We start from the raw sequence: 22,499 nt of genomic DNA, 5'->3' as shown, positions 1-22,499 counted from the left end.
GAATGGAAGCAAAGGTTTACAAACAATGAGGGATTGCCCACAGTCATTGAGATAGAAAGCACTGGCATATATTCGTCATTCTGATCTTGGAGCAAAATGTTTTAATGGACTGTCATACAATATACCTAGACATGGCTTGCACATCTGCTGATGTTGCAAAATAACTCATCAGTTCTCCCTATTGACTTTGTTCTCTACAGGAAACATGCCATACAGGGAAATGTGTTATCTGCACTTTTAGTACTGAATCTTACTGCCTAAATATGACTTACTTCTATGACAGACATCATCAGTGTTGCCTCATGGTATGGCACATAAGTTTGCTACATAATGTCAAATATGCAGATAAGTTTAGTTATAGTCTGCAACACTGTGAGTGCAATACACACACTGCTATTATTAAGCATGTATAGGCCATGGTGGGAATTTTGGATGACATGTCCTAAGCACATTGTGCAACATTAATGATGTCTGTGACTGTGATGAGATACTATGGTTACAGGAGAAAATCTCCCAACAGCTAGTTACCATTACACAAAATATTGACTGTGTAGCAATAAGACATGCACAGTTCCATGACTGTTCATGCTGAATTACTCCACTATTATTGTGCAGTATCTGCTGTGATGGTGTCTAGGTGATCTTCAACAGGACTGTGGAAGGGATCAGGGGGTTGTATGCATAATACCATCATGAGTGCTCTACAGTTAAGTAAATGGAAATCTTGTCTGATATAAACTTTATATAATATGTTCACTTCATATCATAAAATAGGGTCCAGGTTGCACAGTGGTGTGTTACATGCATGAGAATCATTTAGCTTTGCACACAATACTTTTAGGCATACTAATATCACACATATAATGTCCAAATCAAATGCATGTTATTATATGGACAAGTTCACTTCACAATAGATGACCATAAAGTATAATTTGATTAGTGTTAGTAATGCTGTTTCCTATTTGCAAGCCGTTAGTGCCACATGTCTCATGATGATTATAAGATAAGCTAATGTTATTCTTCCTTGCAGCCATGTGTTTTGCATTATGATTTTTATCTTGGTATAGGCCAAGAACATCCATGCATCCTTGCCTAGTGATAAAGGGACTATACTGTCTGACAAGTCTAGACACTGATCTGCCCTTTGGAATTCGAATCATTGTCTTCACAAACATGCAAGTTATACTTTGTGTCAAATACATTCAAACAGCATATGGATAGAGAAGGTGTATACATGTTATCATGTATGGCTATAATAGATAGGCCACACTGGTTCTCTGTCATAAATGTGATGGTCAAAATAGTTAGTTATGAAAGTTTAAAAAAACATGCAGACAGGCACTGCTGAGCTATTCCTCTTACACTTATAGTGACACACCCCCTTTTTATGTCAGTTACCCATTATGCTGACATCAACATAGTTCTGGGGCTACATGGGTTTTATCTGCAGACACAGTGGCCCATTTTTTGCTATTCAGTAACCCCATAGACTGAAAATATATGTCACTATTTTTTACTGCAAGAAAGCTGGACAACACCAGCGAGAATGGAGGGACAGGGAGCCACAGCTATGGACATTACACATGCACTGAGTAACCTAGAAGGTGGGTAGTATAACAGCAGGTTGTAACAAGTCAGAGTATCAGCAGGATGTACAGGCCATCATGTAAATTTGTCAGTACCTACAACAGGTCAGTGGGCACCATGTAGTTGTATATTACCACAACAACACAACTGTCTGAGGAGCAGAGCAGACATTTAGGGCACAATGCTCGACATTATGCAAAACATGTACAGTTAGAGGTGAGAACTCTGTAACCCTGTGTGAGGTGTTACAGCATGTACCCCATTCACAGCATAACTACAACTACATAGGGCAGGAAATAAGAACAAAGCCATGAACAGCAGTGGGACAAAGGCCCACATATAAGGAGAAGGATCAACTAGCGGCCACACAAGTGTTGACAGTGCAGAGAATAACAGGTCATCCATTAGGATGGGTTCTTTGCTGTGGATGGAGTAGGTAAATCAACTGTCTGTCATCATTTCCTAACAACAGTCTATAATGATCTGACACGATGTACCAGAAAATCACACAGCTATGTAAAACGTACCAGACATATGATGCAAAAGCCTGTACAGTTGATTACAATCTGTACACAAGAAAATCTGGACAAACTTGCAAAAACAAAACCAATAATAGCTCAAAGACTTCGGTGGTGTTGAGATGTGATGAAACAGTAATAATAAGCCGATCCAAGTCCAATAAAGTTCTTAAACAACTTTATTTAACCAAAATAATAAAAGTAATAAAATCTATCTATAGAATCAAGCACTTTCATCTCCAGTATTGGAGACTTTATCAAGATAGAGCATGCCCATTAAAACATTTCTTTTACAGCATAAAACTTAACAGATACTCAAGTGGTGCACCAATCACATTCAACACTAATGAATAATTCATAAAGGATTAGGTGCATTGTTTAAAGATGTACTTCACCAAATAAATGTATATAACCATAATAGCATTCTTTACTTGCAGTACAAAGGACACATAAAAATATATTGTATTACCAGACTTAAAAGTAAACATTGACAAGCTTAAATGATTAACAGAACTAACCAAAACTGAGAAATTTTAAAAGCTTGAGAAGCTTAAAGAGGTAAGAAATATATTATAAAATTATATATATGTGTATATGTATAAAGTTGTTAGACATAAATTCATCTTAAAAAACATTTATAGAAAGCACTAATACACTATAATAAAATACTTAAATACTTTAAAAATCTATTCGTATCTAACTATATTAAAAAATGTATATACATAGCATATGCATATGTGAGATGAATAACCAGTGAGTGTGTATACTCTCAATTAAAACATAAATGTGCCATTAAACCTATAATTCCTAATAATTATTCTCACATTGTAACATTTAACCTGTTTAATTTCATAAAAGGTTACCTATCTAGGGCCTTTAATTAAAAAAAAAACGGGTAATTGAAATAGAATCATTCAGACCTGGCCATTGCGTAGCATTCGTTCTCAATTGTCATAAGGCTTCATTCCTTTCCAGGTATAAAGGCCATGTTCCTCCTTTGGATTAGACTCCATCGGGTCAATCACAGTAAATTTAAAGCTGTGACCAGGGCATTCATTACAGTGTTTTGCCAAAGCGTTAGTGCCTTTCCTTAATTTTATATCTCTCAAATGTTTATAAATACATTTTTTTAATTTCCTTTCCATCTTTCCAATATAAAAACAAGAGCATTTACAACAGAAAGCACAATAAACAACTTTTTCTGTATAGCAACAACACTTTTTCTTTAATGATACTCTTATGCCATTAAAATTAAATTTGATGCCTACCATTATGTATTGGCAATATTTACAAGCTCCACACTTTTTCATATAGCCAACAGTTTGAACATAGTTGTTGTTTTCAAGCATATTTTTCAAGGACTCTCCTTTTCCGTATGCTACAATAGGCCTTTCACCTATACATTGGCTAACCTCATTACATGAGGACAGAATTATCCAATTCTGTTCCAAAATCCTGAAAATATCTTTACTTGTTAAATTATAGGTGGTGATGAAGGCTGGACAAAAATTAAGATTTGTTGACACTGGTCTATTTAGTACCATAGTGTTATCATTGCTTGACACATTATCAAAAATGGCATGCTGTTCGATATTAACATTCAGGTCATTACCATAATTTGTAACATCAGCTTTTAAAATAGCTTGGAAAAGACCCCTTTCTCTTTTATTAATCACTTCTAACATCAAATTATTGACCAAGTCCATTGGATACTCTCTTTTGAGAAACATATTTTTCAATACATCACACTCATTGAGAAAAGAGTCAAAGCAGGAAACAATCTGGGCAGCTCACACAAATTGACCCTTTACCACCACTCCTTTTTGTTTGCAGGAGTGAGCACTGTCAAAGTGCAAGAAACTGTTTGAATAGGTTTCCTTTTGATTAATTTCTGACACAAATTTCTTCATAAACCTGTCCTTTAACAATCTAATATCTAAGTAAGAGATTTCATTTGATCCAATAGTGTGTGTGAAGTTCAAAAAAGATGTTGAGTTATTAATATAAGCTATAAATTCATTAATAAGTTTGCTTGGCCCATCCCAAAAAATAAAAATATCATCCAAAAATCTTACATACATTTTAAAATTAGTATAAAACATGTGATTTAAAGATGATTTTCTTCTTCCATTGCAGCATAACCATGTTAGCATAAAGGCCGCCACATTGAGATTCATCGCAACACCTACTACTTGGATGAAAAATTCATTATTGAAAAATATACAATTGTTTCTTAGGACTAGTTCAAATAATTGTTCATATACATTAATCCTAGGTTGGGGTACTCCTTTTTCAAGTAAATAGTCACGTAGAGATATTTTACATCAATGGTTACAAAAAGACCAGTCTCACTGAATTCTAGATTATTAATTCTCTGTAAGCAATCCCATGAATCCCTACATATATTTATCTCCTCTACCACATAACCTTTTAGGTTAATGTCCAAATATCTGGCTATAGGATATGTGATAGAACAACGTCCATTTACTATAGGGCACATCGGTGGATCAGACATATTTTTATGCATTTTGGGTAAACCAAAAATACGTGGAGTTACAGGGTGATGGACAGATAGAAAATTAAACTCATCTATCGACAAGGAACCTTCAATAAGCAAATAATTCAATTTATTCCTAATCTTGTTGTAGGTACCATTCAACTCATTTAAAGTAATTTTTTTATAAGCATCACCTAATAAAATTTTATTCATCCTTTCATTATAATCACATATATCCATAATAACAATGCCACCACTTTTGTCAAGTTTTATAATCCTTACATCATTAAACACATAACAATATATTGTATTACCAGACTTACAAGTAAACATTGACCAGCTTAAATGATTAACAGAACTAACCAAAATTGAGAAAGTTTAAAAGTTTGAGAAGCTTAAAGAGGTAAGAAATATAGACAAGGACAGGGTCAGAATGCACATGAATATAAAAATATAAAGATATAAATAAATAAATATGTGAATTTATAGGTATAAACTGTGTATCTTTGTGTATCTAAATACTATGGACAATAATAAATACTAAAAAATATTATAAACTTATATATGTGTATATGTATAATGTTGTTAGACACAAATTCATCCTAAAAAAATTTATAGAAAGCACTAATACACTGTAATAAAATACGTAAATAAATACTTTAAAATTATATTTGTATCTAACTATGGTAAAATATTTATATACATAGCATATGCATATGTGAGATGAATAACCAGTGAATGTGTATACTCTCAATTAAAACATAAATGTGCCATTAAACCTATAATTCCTAATAGTAATTCTCACATTGTAATATTTATCCTGTTTAATTTCATAAAAGGTTACCTATCTGGGGCCTTTAATTTTAAAAAAACAGGTAACTGAAATAGAATCATTCAGACCTGGCCATTGGGTAGCATGCATTCTCAATTGCCATAAGGCTTCATTCCTTTCTAGGTATAAAGGCCATGGTCCTCCCCTTGGATTAGACTCCATCGGGTCAATCACAGTAAATTTAAAACTGTGACCAGGCCATTCATTACAGTGTTTTTTGCCAAAGCATTAGTGTCTTTCCTTAATTTTATATCTCTCAAATTTTCATAAATACATTTTTTTAATTTCGTTTCTATCTTTCCAATATAAAAACAAGAACATTTACAACAGAAAGCAAAATAAACAACTTTTTCTGTATGGCAACAACACTTTTTCTTTAACGATACTCATATCCCATTAATGTTAAATTTGGCACCTTCCATTATGTATTGGAAATAGTTACAAGCTCCACACTTTTTCATATAGCCAACAGTTTGAACATAGCTGTTGTTTTCAAGCATATTTTTCAAGGACTGACCTTTTCTGTATACTACAATAGGCCTTTCACCTATACATTGTCTAACCTCATTACATGAGGATATACTTATTCAATTCTGTTCCAAAATCCTGAAAATATCTTTACTTGTGAAATTATAGGTGGTGATGAAGGCTGAACAAAAATTAACATTTGTTGACACTAGTCTATTTAGTACCATAGTGTTATCATTGCTTGACACATCATCAAAAATGGCATGCTGTTCGATATTAACATTCAGGTCATTACCATAATTTGTAACATCAGCTTTTAAAATAGCTTGAAAAAGACCCCTTTCTCTTTTATTAATCACTTCTAACATTAAATTATTGACCAAGTCCATTGGATACTCTCTTTTGAGAAACATATTTTTCAATACATCACACTCATTGAGAAAAGAGTCAAAGTAGGAATCCATCCGGACAGCTCACACAAATTGCCCTTTACTACCACTCCTTTTTGTTTGTAGGAGTGAGCACTGTCAAAATGCAAGAAACTGTTTGAATAGGTTTCCTTTCGATGAATTTCTGACACAAATTTCTTCAAAAACCTGTCCTTTAACAAACTGACATCTAAGTAAGAGATTTCATTTCATCCAATAGTGTGTGTGAAGTTCAAAACAGATGTTGAGTTATTAATATAAGCTATAAATTCATTAATAAGTTTGCTTGGCCCATCCCAAAAAATAAAAATATCGTCCAAAAATCTTACATACATTTTAAAATAAGTATAAAGATGTGATTTAAAGACGAATTTTTAAAAGCATTGAAAAGGAAATAATCTCTATTAAAAACAGAAAAATGAAAAAAACAGAGAGGGATAGGATGCATTACAGCACCAATACTGCCTACCCTTAGTCCCCTGGGTTGCAGGTTTGGAACACTGATAATCACAATGACACTGTGGATGAAAGGAACCAGGAGTCTTCTTTTTTGGACCAGGAGAATTTTCTTCAATTGAGGAGGTCAGAGAGACTGAGGGACAGGTACAATCAGAATGTACAGGGGCAAGCGACCTTTACTGAAAACAGAGGTCGGGGGTCAATCATTTTATCAGAGGGGGGAAGAGGTGAACATCGGGGATGGAATTGAATGCACAGGAAAATATTGTGTTGTTCAATTTTAAAAAATTCAAAAGGTGATTTTAATGTATATAATTTTTCTTCCTTTCAAATTAATGTCAGTGATTGTGATTTATCTAAGGGATTGTCATTTGTTCCTATGAAAAATTTTGATACTGCACAGAAATTGGTGAACCTTAGACATTTTGCTAGGAAATTAAATTTAAATGTTCTTTTTAAATCTGTGGAACATGTATGTAATCCATTAGATATTTCTAGTACATATAATCCACCTTTACACCCCTTACTAACAATGTTTGATAAAATTTGTGAAGTTGATGTTAGGAATTTAGAAAAGAACGTACACTTCTCTAATTTGAGTAAAGGTGAAATGGATGGTTTGAACAAGTTAAAACTTAATGATGATGTAAGGATTATAAAATCTGACAAAGATGGTGGCATCATTATTATGGATATATGTGATTATAATGAAAGAATAAATACAATTTTATTAGGTGATACTTATAGAAAAATTACTTTAAATGAATTGAATGACACCTACAACAAGATTAGGAATGAATTGAATGATTTGTTTATTGAAGGTTCCTTGTCGATAGATGAGTTTACTTTTCTATCTGCCTATCATCCTATAACTCCATGCATTTTTGGTTTACCCAAAATGCATAAAAAAATGTCTGATCCACTGATGCTATAGTAAATCAACGTGGTTCTATCACATATCCTATAGCCAGATATTTTGACATTAACCTAAAAGGTTATGTGACAGAGGAAATAAATATATGTAGGGATTCATGGGCTTTCTTACAGAGAATTAATAATCTAGAATTCAGTGAGACTGGCCTTTTTTTAACCATTGATGTAAAAGATCTTTACACCTCAATACCTCCTGATATTGGGGCTGAGTGGGTATGCAGCTATTTACTTCAAAAAGGAGTACCCCAACCAAGGATTAATGTATATGAACAATTATTTGAAGAAGTCCTAAGAAACAATTGTATATTTTTCATTAATGAATTTTTCATCCAAGTAGTAGGTGTTGCGTTGGGATCTACCTGTGGCAGCCTTTATGCTAACATGGTTATGCTCAATTGGAGAAGAAAATCATCTTTAAATCACATTTTTATACTTATTGTAAAATGTACGTGAGATTTTTGGACAATATTTTTATATTTTGGGATGGGTCAAGCAAACTTAATAATGAATTTATAGCTTATATTAATAACTCGACATATTTTTTGAACTTCACACGCACTATCGGATCAAATTAAATTTCTTATTTAGATGTCAGATTGTTAAAGGACAGGTTTTTGAAGAAATTTGTGTCAGAAATTCATCGAAAGGAAACCTATTCAAACAGTTTCTTGCACTTTGACAGTGCTCACCCCTACAAACAAAAAAAGAGCAGTAGTAAAGGGTCAATTTGTGTGAGCTGCCAGGATGGTTTCCTGCTTTGACTCTTTTCTCAATGAGTGTGATGTATTGAAAAATATGTTTCTAAAGAGAGTATCCAATGGACTTGGTCAATAATTTGATGTTAGAAGTGATTAATAAAAGAGAAAGGGGTCTTTTTCATGCTATTTTAAAAGCTGATGTTGCACATTATGGTCATGACCTGGATGTTAATTTCGAACAACATGCCATTTTGATGATGTGTCACGCAATGATAACACTATGGTACTAAACAGACCAGTGTCAACAAATGTTAATTTTCGTTCAACCTTCATCACCACCTATAATTTAACAAGTAAAGATATTTTCAGGATTTTGGAAAGGAATTGGATAATTCTATCCTCATGTAATGAGGTTAGACAATGTATAGGTGAAAGGCCTATTGTTGTATACAGAAAAGGTCAGTCCTTGAAAAATATGCTTGAAAACAACAACTATGTTCAAACTGCTGGCTATATGAAAAAGTGTGGAGCTTGTAACTATTGCCAATATATAATGTAAGGTGTCAAATTTAACATTAATGGCATAAGAGTATTGTTAAAGAAAATGTCTTGTTGCCATACAGAAAAAGTTGTTTATTGTGCTTTCTGTTGTAAATGTTCTTGTTTTTATTTATTTATTTATTTATTTATTTTACATTTGTTAACCGGGATGGTCCGACTGGATACATGTCCTTTTTCAGCTGAGGCCCGGGGAGAAAAGCTCCAACAGAGTTACATTGATAATTAGGTACAGTAAATGAGCTGAAAGAACTTAACAAAAACATAGGCTATTTACATACAAGTACAAGACTGCCATTACTATTTCTGAGATTACTATAAATGTAACATTAATAACATATTAGCAAGGACGGTAGGCAGTATAATGACATAGAGTTAGACAGGATACATATTTCTTTATCACAGTATACAAAGTACTTATCATCTTAGCTAGTTGTTTATGTTTTAGTTAATGGCACAGAGCTAGTCTGGGTTTGTGCAAGGACATAGCCAGTGTGACTTGAAGTGGAGTTTTAGACTATTTTTGAATTGACTTAGAGAAGTTGCAAGCGTGATGTTATTTGGGAGAAAGTTCCATATTTTACCAGTGGTGTTGGCAAATAGCGCGTCACCACCAAGGTTGAGAGATTTAGTTGTTTGGACAAGGAGTCTGTTTGCTGAGCGAAGGCAGCTTAGATTGGAGTAGGGAGTCATTAAGTTTTTTAGTGCTGGGATATTCTCAGGTTGTTTAAGGATTTTGAAGGCCTCTATGAGTTGGGATTGGTGAAGAAGGTGTGGGAATTCTATCCATCCAAGCTTTTTCAGGTTAGTACAGTGGTGTGTTCTGTAGGGTAGGCCTGTAATGAACCTGGCAATGTGATTATAGCAGGATGAGAGCTTGGCCAGATCAGATTTGTTAAGGTGAGTGAGGACAGGAGAGGCATATAGTAGGGTAGAGAGAAGGTGTGAATGGGCTGTGGCTGCCCTGGCATTCGGGGTAAGGAAGGCTTTAATTCTATATAGGGTCCCAAGTTTCTTGTTGACTGACTTAATGGCTTGGTTGATATGTATATCAAATCTGAGTTTATTTTCAATGTTTACTCCTAATAGCTTTGTATAGGTGTCTGGGGAGATGATGGTCCCATTATTGGATTTTATAGTGAAGTTTTCAGTCGGAGATCTATCGGTTGGGTAAAAGAGAAGTAACTTGGTTTTGTTTGGATTTAAGATCAGGAGATGGTTGGCAAGCCAGTTTTCGACTTTGGTGAAGCTATGTTGGGTGGTAGTAATAGATTTGCAAGAGAGGCATTGGAACATATAGTCGAGTCATCTGCATACTGAATGCAGGTGGCTTCAGGGATGACTGTTTGGATGTCATTTATGAAGACTGAAAAGAGGAGAGGTCCTAATATGGAACCTTGAGGAACTCCTATGGTATTTGGTAGTAGGCAGGAGAGCTTGTTTTGCCACATTACTGCTTGTTGTCTCCCAGTGAGGTAAGCTTGAAACCAGTCAAGGGCTGGAGTATCTAGACACAGGGTCTTTAAAGTATATAGAAGTAACTGATGGTTTACCATATCCTCATGTAATTTTTATGTTGGAAAGAAGGAAAAGCAATTAAAAAAACATATTTATGAACATCTGAGAGATATGAAATTAAGGAAAGACACTAAAGCTTTGGCAAAACACTGTAATGAATGGCCTGGTCACAGCTTTAAATTTACTGTGATTGACCCGATGGAGTCTAATCCAAGGGGAGGACCATGGCTTTTATACCTGGAAAGGAGTGAAGCCTTATGGCAATTGAGAACAAATGCTACCCAATGGCCAGGTCTGAATGATTCTATTTCAATTACCTGTTTTTTTAAAATGAAAGGCCCTAGATGGGTAACCTTTTATGAAATTAAACAGGTTAAATGTTAAAATATGAGAATAACTATTAGGAATTATAGGTTTAATGGCACATTTATGTTTTAATTGAGAGTATACACACTCACTGGTTATTCATCTCACATATACATATGCTATGTATATACATTTTTTAATATAGTTAGATACAAATAGATTTTTAAAGTATTTATTTAAGGATTTTATTGTAGTGCATTAGTACTTTCTATAATTGTCTTTTTAGGATGAATTTATGTCTAACAACATTATACATATACACATATATAATTTTATAATATTTTATAGTATTTAGTATTGTCCATAGTATTTATATACACAAATATGCACAGTGTATACCTATAAATTCACATTTTAATTTATTTATATCTTTATATTTTTATATTCATGTGCATTCTGTCCCTGTCCTTGTCTATATTTCCTACCTCTTAAATCTTCTCAAGCTTTTAAAATTTCTCAATTTTGGTTAGTTCTGTTAATCATTTATGCTTATCAGTGTTTACTTTTAAGTCTGGTAATACAATATATTTTTATGTGTCCTTTGTACTGCAAGTAAATAATGCTATTATGGTTATATACATTTATTTGGTGAAGTACATCTTTAAACAATGCACCTCATCCTTTATGAATTATTCATTAGTGTTGAATGTGATTGGTTCAACACTTGAGTATCTGTTAAGTTTTATGCTATAAAAGAAATGTTTTAATGGGCATGCTCTATCTTGATAAAGTCTCCAATTCTGGAGATGAAAGCGCTTGATTCTACTAATAGATTTTATTATTTTTATTATTTTGGTTAAATAAAGTTGTTTAAGAACTTCATTGGACTTGGATTGGCTTATTATTACTGTTTCATCACATCTGAAAACCACCAAAGCCTTTTTGCTACAATCTGTACACACCCTAGGTATGACTCAGATTATATTATGTGCAGTACATGGCCATTAAATCCCTTGAACATAATATCAGAGAGGTGCTGGACTGTTAAATCTGATGCATCAGCCAATTTGTTGCAGCACACAAAATCCTTGACTGGAAAACAGGTAGGTCTGGCCTGGAGTTACCATGTGAGTACTGATGGTCACATGGGGCATGTACTTACACTTATCTAATTGCGGCCCATGTTTGATAGCTCATATGCCTAAAGAACTGAGATATGAATATATTACTGTGCATTCAGACAGGTATATATATATATATATATATATATATATATATGTATATATGTATCTGTCTCTCCCTCTCTCCCTCAGACATGATTGCCCACGTCTCTCAGTATGTGGCACATATATATATATATATATATATATATATTTATATATATATATATATATATATATATATATATATATATATATATTTATATATATATATATACATACATATATATATATATATATATATATATATATATACATATATATATATATATATATATATATATATATACAGGTAACATACTTATACAGTGGATATAAAAAGTCTACACACCCCTGTTAAAATGCCAGGTTTTTGTGATATAAAAAAAAATGAAACCACAATAAATCATTTCAAAACTTTTTTCCATCTTTAATGTGACCTATAACCTGTACAATCCAATTGAAAAACAACAAATCTGTTAGGGGAAAAATATAAAAAATAAAAAAACGTACAATAAGCTGGTTGCATAAATGTTCACACCCTTAAACTAATACTTTGTTGATGTGCCTTTTAATTTAATTACAATATTCAGTCTTCTTGTGTAAGCGTCTATCAGCATGGCACATCTTGTCTTGACAATATTTGCCCACTCTTCCTTGCAAAACTGCTCCAAATATGTCAGATTGTGAGTGCATCTATTGTGCACAGCCCTCTTCAGGTCATCCCACAGATTTTCTATTGAATTTAGGTCTGAGCTCTGCCTGGGCCATTCCAAATCATTAATTTTCTTTTGGTAAAGCCATTCTTTTGTTCATTTGGATGTATGCATGGGGTCTTTGGCATGCTGGAAGGCGAAATTCTTCTTCATCTTCAGCTTTCTAGCAGACTCCTTAAGGTTTTGGGCCAAAAGTGACTGGTATTTGCAACTCTTCATAATTCCCTCCACCTTGACTAAAGCCCTAGTTCAGCTGAAGAAAAGCAGCCCCAAAACATGATACTGCCACCACCATGCTTCACCTTGGGGATGGTGTTCTTTTTGTGATGCAAGTGTTTTTTTTTTTTTTTGCGCCAAATGTACCTTTTGGAATTGTGGCCAAAAAGTTCAACCTTGGTCTCGTCAGACCATAACATATTTTCCCACTTCCTTTTGGGAGACAATGTATTGTTTTTCAAATTTTAGCTGGGTCTGTATGTTTTTTTGTGTAAGAAATGGCTTCCATCTTGCAACCTTACCCCATAGTCCAGACATATGGAGAATACGGGAGATTGTTGTCACATTTAGTACACAAAAAGTACTTGCCAGAAATTCCTGCAGCTCCCTCTGTGTTGCTGAAGGTCTCTTGGCAGCCTCCCTGACCACTTTTTGTCTTGTCTTTTCATCAATTTTGGAGGGACATCCAGTTATTTGCAACCTCACTGTTGTTCCATATTTTCTCCACTTTTTGATGACTGTCTTCACTGTGTTCCATGATATATCCAATGCTGTGGAAACTCTTTTGTACCCATCTCCTGACTGATACCTTTCAAGAATGAGATACCTTTGATGCTTGGTAAGCTCTCTATGAATCATGGCTTTTGCTGTAGCATACAACTGAGTAAATGTCAGTAAAATCCTACTAGGACAGCTGAACTTTATTTGGGGTTAATCGGAGTCTCTTTAATTGATGGCAGATTTGTACCCAAGAAGATTGAATGCTGTAATTAAATCAAAAGGTGCTTCAACAAAGTATTATTTTAAGGGTGTGCCACAAAACAAATTATTAGTTTAAGAGTGTGCACACTTATGCAATGAGCATATTGTACATTTTTTATTATTTATATTTTTTACCCTAACAGATTTGTTTGTTTTTCAATTGAATTGTACAGGTTATAGGTTACATTAAAGGTGGGAATAGTTTTGAAATTATTTATTGTAGTCTCATTTTTTTATATTACAAAAACCTAGCATTTTAACAGGGGTACATACACTTTTTATATCTACTGTATATACAGCCACATAAAGTTGTAGAGTGATGTATTGCTGCAGCCACTTATAGGTTCATAGGTTTACAGGTCCATAGGTTCATAGGTGTTTACTAGGCTAGCAATCACAAGGGCCTTGTTAAGCCTTGCCATGCATCTCAAATCTCTGACAAGTTCTGATACCCTTGATAAGTGTAAGCAGGGGCTTGGAAGATGAAACATTTACAAGCTAGGGTCTGGGAAATTAACCATTTATATGATGCCTGTGTCCATTAGAGACATTGGTGCCAAACCAGGGATGCATTTCCTGTTCCCCATCTAACTGTCCAGGTTGCACTTGAATTGGGTTAAGGAGGAACTCTGCTTCACATGGATGGGAGGTCTGTTCCAGAGACAAGGTAATTTCTGAGATACATACCTGTCTAGCCAGCAGGTTCTACTTATATTACTGACAAGGTCTAAGTTTTCAGAACAAGTAATTCTGGTGCTGTTTGTTTTGCAGATATGCATGAGGTCCATCAGAGTGGGGTCAAGCCTTGAGGTGGTTTGCATAGGACATTTTACTAAAGCCCTGTATTCTTTTACTGAAGAACCTCTGTGGACATTTCAGTTGTTGGATATGCCTGGTCAGGTACATACCAAAGGGGGCACTGTACTCAATGATAGGTCGGATGAATGCCAAATAAAGTGGAGCAATGAGTTCCTGGGATTTTGATGCCATATCTTTGTTTATAAATTGAGCAACATAGAATGATTTCCTCACTACACTACTGCAGACATGTGATGGTCTTGCACACCAAATGTAACAAGTGGCATGTTTAAGTAGTTCTGTGAGCTGTAGTGTGTATTAGTAGGTAGGCAGGGGGTTCTAATCTCATATCACCTACCTGGTGTGTGTGCATATGTACATATTTCTCATACAGCAGTACAGACATCCCTATCAGGCCTTTGTCTGTGCAATGGTCAATTATTTTATGGCCCTCTGACAAGTGTCCTCCACAACAGTGGCCTCCCTGTCAACAGTGCTGATGTCATCCACCTTAACAGCATTGGCAGATGCTGTCAGAACACATAAACTCTGTGGCACATGTGATAAGTACTTAGCACAATTGTATAAACTACTAGATAGGTAGAAGTTCTAATTTCCTAAAGGACAGCTCAGTGTGTGTGTGTGTGTGTGTGTGTGTGTGTGTGTGTGTGTGTGGGTGTGTGTGTGTGTGTGTGTGTGTGTGTGTGTGTGTGTGTGTGTGTGTGTGTGTGTGTGTGTGTGTGTGTGTGTGTAAATATATTGCATTGCAGCAGTGTGTCTGTCTCGCTTATCTGTGTGCAATGGTTATACACTTTCTGGCTCTGTCAACCCCCCTCCCATTATCCTCCTTTACAGCACCTGCTGATGTCATCCACATTAACAGCACTGGCAGACATTCTCAGAACACATAAGCTTCATAGCTCAAATAATAAGTGTGTAGTACTATAATGTGTACTACTAGATAGATAGGAGTCCTCATCTCATAAAGGGCAACTCAGTGTGTGTGTGTGTGTGTGTGTGTGTGTGTGTGTGTGTGTGTGTGTGTGTGTGTGTGTGTGTGTGTGTGTGTGTGTGTGTGTGTGTGTGTGTGTGTGTGTGTGTGTGTGTGTGTGTGTGTGTGTGTGTGTGTGTGTGTGTGTGTGTGTGTAAATATACCCCTTGCAGCAGTGTGCTTGTCTTGCCTATGTGGGTGCATTGGTTTACATTTTAAGGCCCTGTGAGCAGCTGCTGGCCCTAAATAGCCCACGTCTAACTATGCATAAATGCTATCTGCCACCACCTGCATTTGTAGGTCTGGGATACTCAGGTGATATTTATTAAGGGTAGCATGCCTTGTCATGGGGTATGCATGCAGGATTATGCTGTCTGGACCCATTGCCTATGATCCACTGTTCTACACATGCACACCTAGGCAACCATACACATATACAGCTGTTTCTTGTTGATGTCACGTTTCTGCTTTGCAACCATGCCATCCTGAGTTGCTGTATGCCAGCAAGTCTCCACAGCATAGCCTCTCAGACCTCTGTGACAGGTGTGCGTGTGTGTGAGTTTGTGTATGTGTGTGTGTGTGTGTGTGTGTGTGTGTGTGTGTGTGTGTGTGTGTGTGTGTGTGTCTGTGTAAATATATCTTATTGAATCAGTGTGACTGTCTCACCTATCTGAGTGTAATGATTATACACTTTCTGGCTCTGTCAAGCCCCCTCCCATCATCCTCCTTTACAGCACCTTCTGATGTCATTCACCTTAACAGCACTGGCAGGCACTCTCAAAACACATAAGTTTATAACTCAAGCAATAAGTGCATAGTACTATAATGTGTACTACTAGATAGATAGGGGTTCTCATCTTATAAAGGGCAACTCAGTGTGTTTGTGTAAATATACCCCCTTGCAGCAGTGTGCCTGTTTTGCCAATTTGTGTGCATTGGTTATACATTTTAAGGCCCTGTGAGTAGCTACTAGCCCTAAATAGCCATATCTAACTATGCATAAATGCTATCTGCCACCACCTACATTTGTAGATATGGAACACCCAGGTGACATGTATTAAAGGTAGCATGCCTTCTCATGGGGTCTGTATGCAGGTTTATGATGTCTGCCCTCATTAACCCTGACACACTGTTCTACACATACACACCTGGGTAACCATGCACATATACAGCTGTTCCTTGTTGATGTCACATTTCTGCTTTGCAGCCATACCATCTTGAGCTGCTGTACTGCCAGCAAGTCTCCACAGCATAGCCACTCAGACCTCTGCAACAGAAAAATACAAAGTTCTGATAGAACACCTGCCAGTCTGCAACAACACTGTCAATCTAACATCATGCAACAGTGGTACAAACACTTTGATGTGTCCTCATGACACATCCCAGCATACAGCACCTGTCATGGCATAACACAACTGCATTACAACATGTCATGTGCCGTGCTATAGACACCCGGGCATCAGACACATATTTGCATGTCCCTGCATCAATGGTATGGATGGCAGGGATGTGGCCCAGGTATCATCACATGCACAGTGTGTGGTGTAGGAGTGTCACAGGCCTAGGCTGTGCCAAATAGTTGACATTGTGTGTGGGAATCAAGAAAGGGTGCTGGTCCATGGAGAGGTGCTGTGTGTGTCTGTTGGTGACTTGCATGTGACAGTGATGTCTGACTGTGTGTACATACACAGTCAAGCCATGTGCTAGCTCTACACATGGGTATGTTGGACAGCTGTAGACCGTACATGGCAGAATGGACAGTTCACCATCTCTGGCCATGAACACGGGAACTGGCTCTTCAGGAGTGGCACTGGCACCACCATACCCAGGGTCAGATGTAGTATTAGTTGCTGACAGTGACTGGTGTCTGCTGGGCCTGTGTCCCTCATGAGACCACCCAGGATCATGTGCCCATGGCCTGCCATGTTGTGGTGTGAACAGCACCCTCCCTTCTGTATTGCTGGAGTGGAATCTCAGCACATTCTGTTGCTGACCTATGGGCATGTGTCTGATGCCCTACACCCACGAAATGTTCTAGCACAGACAATGTGCAGTCAAGGACTGACAATGTCTCACCCCATCTGTCCACTACATCAGTGAAACAATGCATGACATCACCAATGTGGTAGAGGGAGTCATGGATAGTAGACAGTGATGCATCCATGATCCTGAGCATCCATCTTGTGTTGCATTCGGAATGTGCCTGTGCCTCCATGATAGACCAAAACATGTGTCGGGTGACTCGTGATGTGACACCTGTGACAGGAGGTGGATGGCAACAGTCCTCCTTCAGCAGCCCTGTCAATCTGCCTATGTGGGACATTGCTAGATCTCTGGCTATGGCCAGTGTCTGTACTCACTGATGCCATTGTCACCACACTTTCCTGTTGCATGCTGCCACACTTTGACTATCCGATATCTGTGGCTGCAGGGGATTGGGTATGTGTGAGCATACTGATTGTGTGTGAGACAAAGGAGGAGGAAGTGGGATGTCAACCCATGGGACAGATTCATCCCCCAACAACCACACCTGTGCCTCATTATGGCCACCAACATCGTCAGAGTCTGTTGAAACATTAAAAAGCAGCAAAAGATCCACCGGAGGTACAGCGTTCCGAAAATATAGTAAAATAAAACAAACCAGTCACGAGCGGAACGCTGATGCTTGCTGTACAAGTGCTGTACAGATGCAGTAACTGTAAACACTATCAGTATGCCAATAACACAGTACGATTCAATATTCACGAACAGGAACTCCTTTATTTAGTTTCAGTAAGCGCTTTCACCCGATATGGGCTTCATCAGACTGTACAACAAACTAAAATGAGCACAGTCCTTATATACATAAAGTAATCAGGTGATTAATTATATAATTCATTAAGCAATCAATTAAAATCAAGATAAAATTACCCACAACATAAATTCATATTCAACTAGGTGGAAAATATAAAAAGCTTATAAATAATTATATATATAGAAAACATGATAAAAAATATATATATAGATATGTATGAACATCTAAAAAGAGGAGTCTTATCAATGCTCCTAAATGGCTCTAACAATTTAATGCATTTTACAGTAAATCCACAAGATGGCAGTAGTAGATAAGTTAAAAATACTATGGAAATACTGTAAGATATTAATTAATGAGACATGTTTCACTGATAAGAATAATATTAAAATGACAAAATAGCTAACAAAGAGGTAAATATAGCAAAAAATATTAATATATTACCTCTTTATGGCCCTTTTTATTCTTCTTTTCTTCAGAAATGGGTATAAACTAATCTTGTCATTAAGGCCTGGGGGGCAATCTGCTTTGCACCTAATAATCCATCTTGTTTCCATTTCAAGGGTGACGGTTTCTAAGTCACCACCTCTTGAGTCTGTATCCACTGTCTGCATAACAAAAAAGTTAAACGTATGTAGAGGTCCCTTCGCCTTATGGTGTTTCGCTAGGGCATTCCTTTCATCACCTATTCTAATGCTGTAGCAGTGCTCCCTGATCCTTTCTCTTAGTTGTCTATTAGTTTTCCCAATATAGAAGGCCATACAGGATGAGCACTGAGCTAAATAAATCACATTCATCGTCCTGCATGTAGTGCCAGTTAAAAACTTAAATACTTTATCTTTTAGGGGTAATTTAAACTCAGTGTCAACATTAATAAAGGTGCATTGATTGCACTTACCACAGGGAGTAGTATTAGTAGAAAACACATGGTTCCCTACCTGTCTCTTATGGCACAACATTCTTCTCAAATTCAGATAGTTTTTATAACAAAACCTAGGACTTCCCCCAACTAGGTTACTAATGGCATCTTCTACCCCTAATATATGCCAGTGTTTTTCTATTATGGCTCTAATCTTAAAAACATCATTAGTGTAAAACATAGGTATGTTAATAGAATTAACCTCACACCCTATTCCTCCATTGGTATAATCTAAACTCTTTTCCAGGGGTTTTGAAAAATAGGGTTTTGCTCGAGTGTCCCTCATAGCTCGTACTTCAGACACAGTTCCATCAATTTGTTCCATACTATAGTGTCTTTCTAAAAATCTATCTTTTAACCCTACTAATTCTTCATCATAACCTTCCTCAGTGGGATTAAGCCTCGAGGCTCTCATAATTTGGCCCTTAAGCACATTATCAAAAATGTGTTTAGGGTGCATACTTTCTCGATGCAACAAGGTGTTCCTATAACACTGTTTCCTATGTGTAGAGGTATTCACAATCCCATTGGGTAACCTCATAATATTCACATCCAAATAGGAAATAAACACTTTCGAATATTTCATAGAAAACTTCAAAAAATCAGTTAAGCTGTTGATATCTTTCTCAAATTGTAGAAGTGAGAACTCACTACCCTCAAATATCAGGAAAAGATCGTCTACAAATCTTTTATAGAAAAGTACATGCTTCCTAAAATATTCTGAAGGGAATAAACTTTCTTTTTCCCATTCCGCCATAACAATGTTGGCGTAGCTATTGGCACAAGAAGTGCCCATAGCTACGCCATCATTCTGTATGTATATGTCCTTTTCAAAAATAAAGATGTTATTTTCCAACAAACAAATAATACCGAGAGGGCTTCGGGTCCTCAAAATGCCTACCACAGGTAACCAGTACCCAGAACTTTTGTGTAAATGGCAGAGACTAAATATGGAGCTTAGCTTTAACTATATGAAACTCCTCATTGAGTACCATAGACCCGAGGAGGAATTACTTAGAGAGAAAGTAACTGAAATGCATAGATTAATTAATGCAAAGTATCAAACTGTTAAAAAGACTTTGGGTCTTGATAGACTTATGGACAATGTTTTGTTGTATGAGAAAAGACTGGTAAATCAGAAAAAGACAAAGATTGAAAGGGACATTATGGACTTCAAAAACGGCCATGTCTTCACCTGGCCTAGGACTGTTAATACTAATGAATATGGTAATAAAAGAAGTCATAAAGAGACTGACATGCATAATGTGAATAGACTGAATGTACCTGAATATACTGTAGAATCGACTATTGTTTCTAATGTTGAAACCCCCTCTACTAACCAGGTTACTAATAATGTAGATGCATGTGAGAGTGAGAGTATACATAATGTGAATTTATATCCTAAGGTAGTTGAAAATAGAACTAAGCCTGCACGGATAGAGAATGTTATTCCCACAAATGTTAAAGGCATAGTTAACTCCATTAACACTAAGAATAACGAAATGAATGTGGTTAAGAAAAAGATTGTATCCATAGAGAATGGGAAAGGCATTGACACTCAGGTTGTTAGACATGAGGTCCCTTTCCCCATACAGTCCCCCCGGTTCAGAGGGAGATCTCGCTCTATGAGCAGAGGACGACAAAAAAGGAAAATGACAGATGCAGTGCAGGTAGGACCCACTATCAAGAAGATGTGGGCCAAATAATGGCATCTTTAGTCATTAATCTGTCCAGAAGAGATCTCACTACATATGAAGAACAAGTTTTGAATAAAGGCCTATCTTTTATTCCTAGTAGAAGCAGTGATTTAACTGACTCTATTATAGATATGAAGTTATTTGCCAGGAACGTTCAATTAAAACTGGATTTTGGCACTACTGATAGCGATAGAGTGTTGAATATATTCAAACCAGTTAGTACTTATATACCTCCTTTACATCCTGTATTGGAGACTTTTACTAAACTTGTTGAGAATGATTTATATGAATATTATTCAGAAAGAGATACATATAAGAATAAGAAGTGCTTTAGGAAGAGAAATCTAACCAATCTAGAAAGAAGGGCCTTACAGGATTTGAGAATGGATAGGAATATTATCATTACACCGGCAGATAAGGGGGGACCTATTGTGGTAATGGATTATCAACATTATGTTAATAACATGAGTAAGCTTCTTAGTACAGATGGATCGTATACGAAATTGGATATTAATGATTTAATGCTGAAAGTATTCAGAGTTTATGACACGATAGATGATTTGTTTAGAAGCAAGTTAATAAAAAAAGAATTTTACAATTTTCTTAAAGTAAATCATCCCCTCATACCTATACTTAAAGGTCTACCAAAGGTTCATAAGGGATTAGATGACCCCCCGATGAGACCCATTGTCTCTGGCAGTGGATGGTTAACCGAACCATTTTCTTTATTTGTTGAATATCACCTTAGGAATGTGGTCAATGAGAATCCCTTTGTTTTAAAAGATAGTAAGCATTTCTTACTAGATCTTTATGACTTTTTATCGACATTGAGTGAGGAAACTGATTATTACATGGTAACGTTTGATGTGACAAGCCTTTTTACAGTGATCCCAAATATAACAGGAATAGAAAGTATACAGAATTACCTAAAGAAGTACACTGAGATGGACACACAATTTATAGAACTTCTAACTTTATTCTTAGAGATTATCTTGGAAAATAACATCTTTATTTTTGAAAAGGATATATACATACAGAATGATGGCGTAGCTATGGGCACTTCTTGTGCCAATAGCTACGCCAACATTGTCATGGCGGAATGGGAAAAAGAAAGTTTATTCCCTTCAGAATATTTTAGGAAGCATGTACTTTTCTATAAAAGATTTGTAGACGATCTTTTCCTGATATTTGAGGGTAGTGAGTTCTCACTTCTACAATTTGAGAAAGATATCAACAGCTTAACTGATTTTTTGAAGTTTTCTATGAAATATTCGAAAGTGTTTATTTCCTATTTGGATGTGAATATTATGAGGTTACCCAATGGGATTGTGAATACCTCTACACATAGGAAACAGTGTTATAGGAACACCTTGTTGCATCGAGAAAGTATGCACCCTAAACACATTTTTGATAATGTGCTTAAGGGCCAAATTATGAGAGCCTCGAGGCTTAATCCCACTGAGGAAGGTTATGATGAAGAATTAGTAGGGTTAAAAGATAGATTTTTAGAAAGACACTATAGTATGGAACAAATTGATGGAACTGTGTCTGAAGTACGAGCTATGAGGGAGACTCGAGCAAAACCCTATTTTTCAAAACCCCTAGAAA

The sequence above is a fragment of the Protopterus annectens genome, chromosome 5.part0, assembly GCF_019279795.1.
Source record: "Protopterus annectens isolate FY-2018-M chromosome 5.part0, PAN1.0, whole genome shotgun sequence".
Taxonomy (NCBI): domain Eukaryota; kingdom Metazoa; phylum Chordata; order Ceratodontiformes; family Protopteridae; genus Protopterus; species Protopterus annectens.
The sequence above is the reverse complement of the archived record's forward strand: the minus strand, read 5'-3'. Positions refer to the sequence as shown.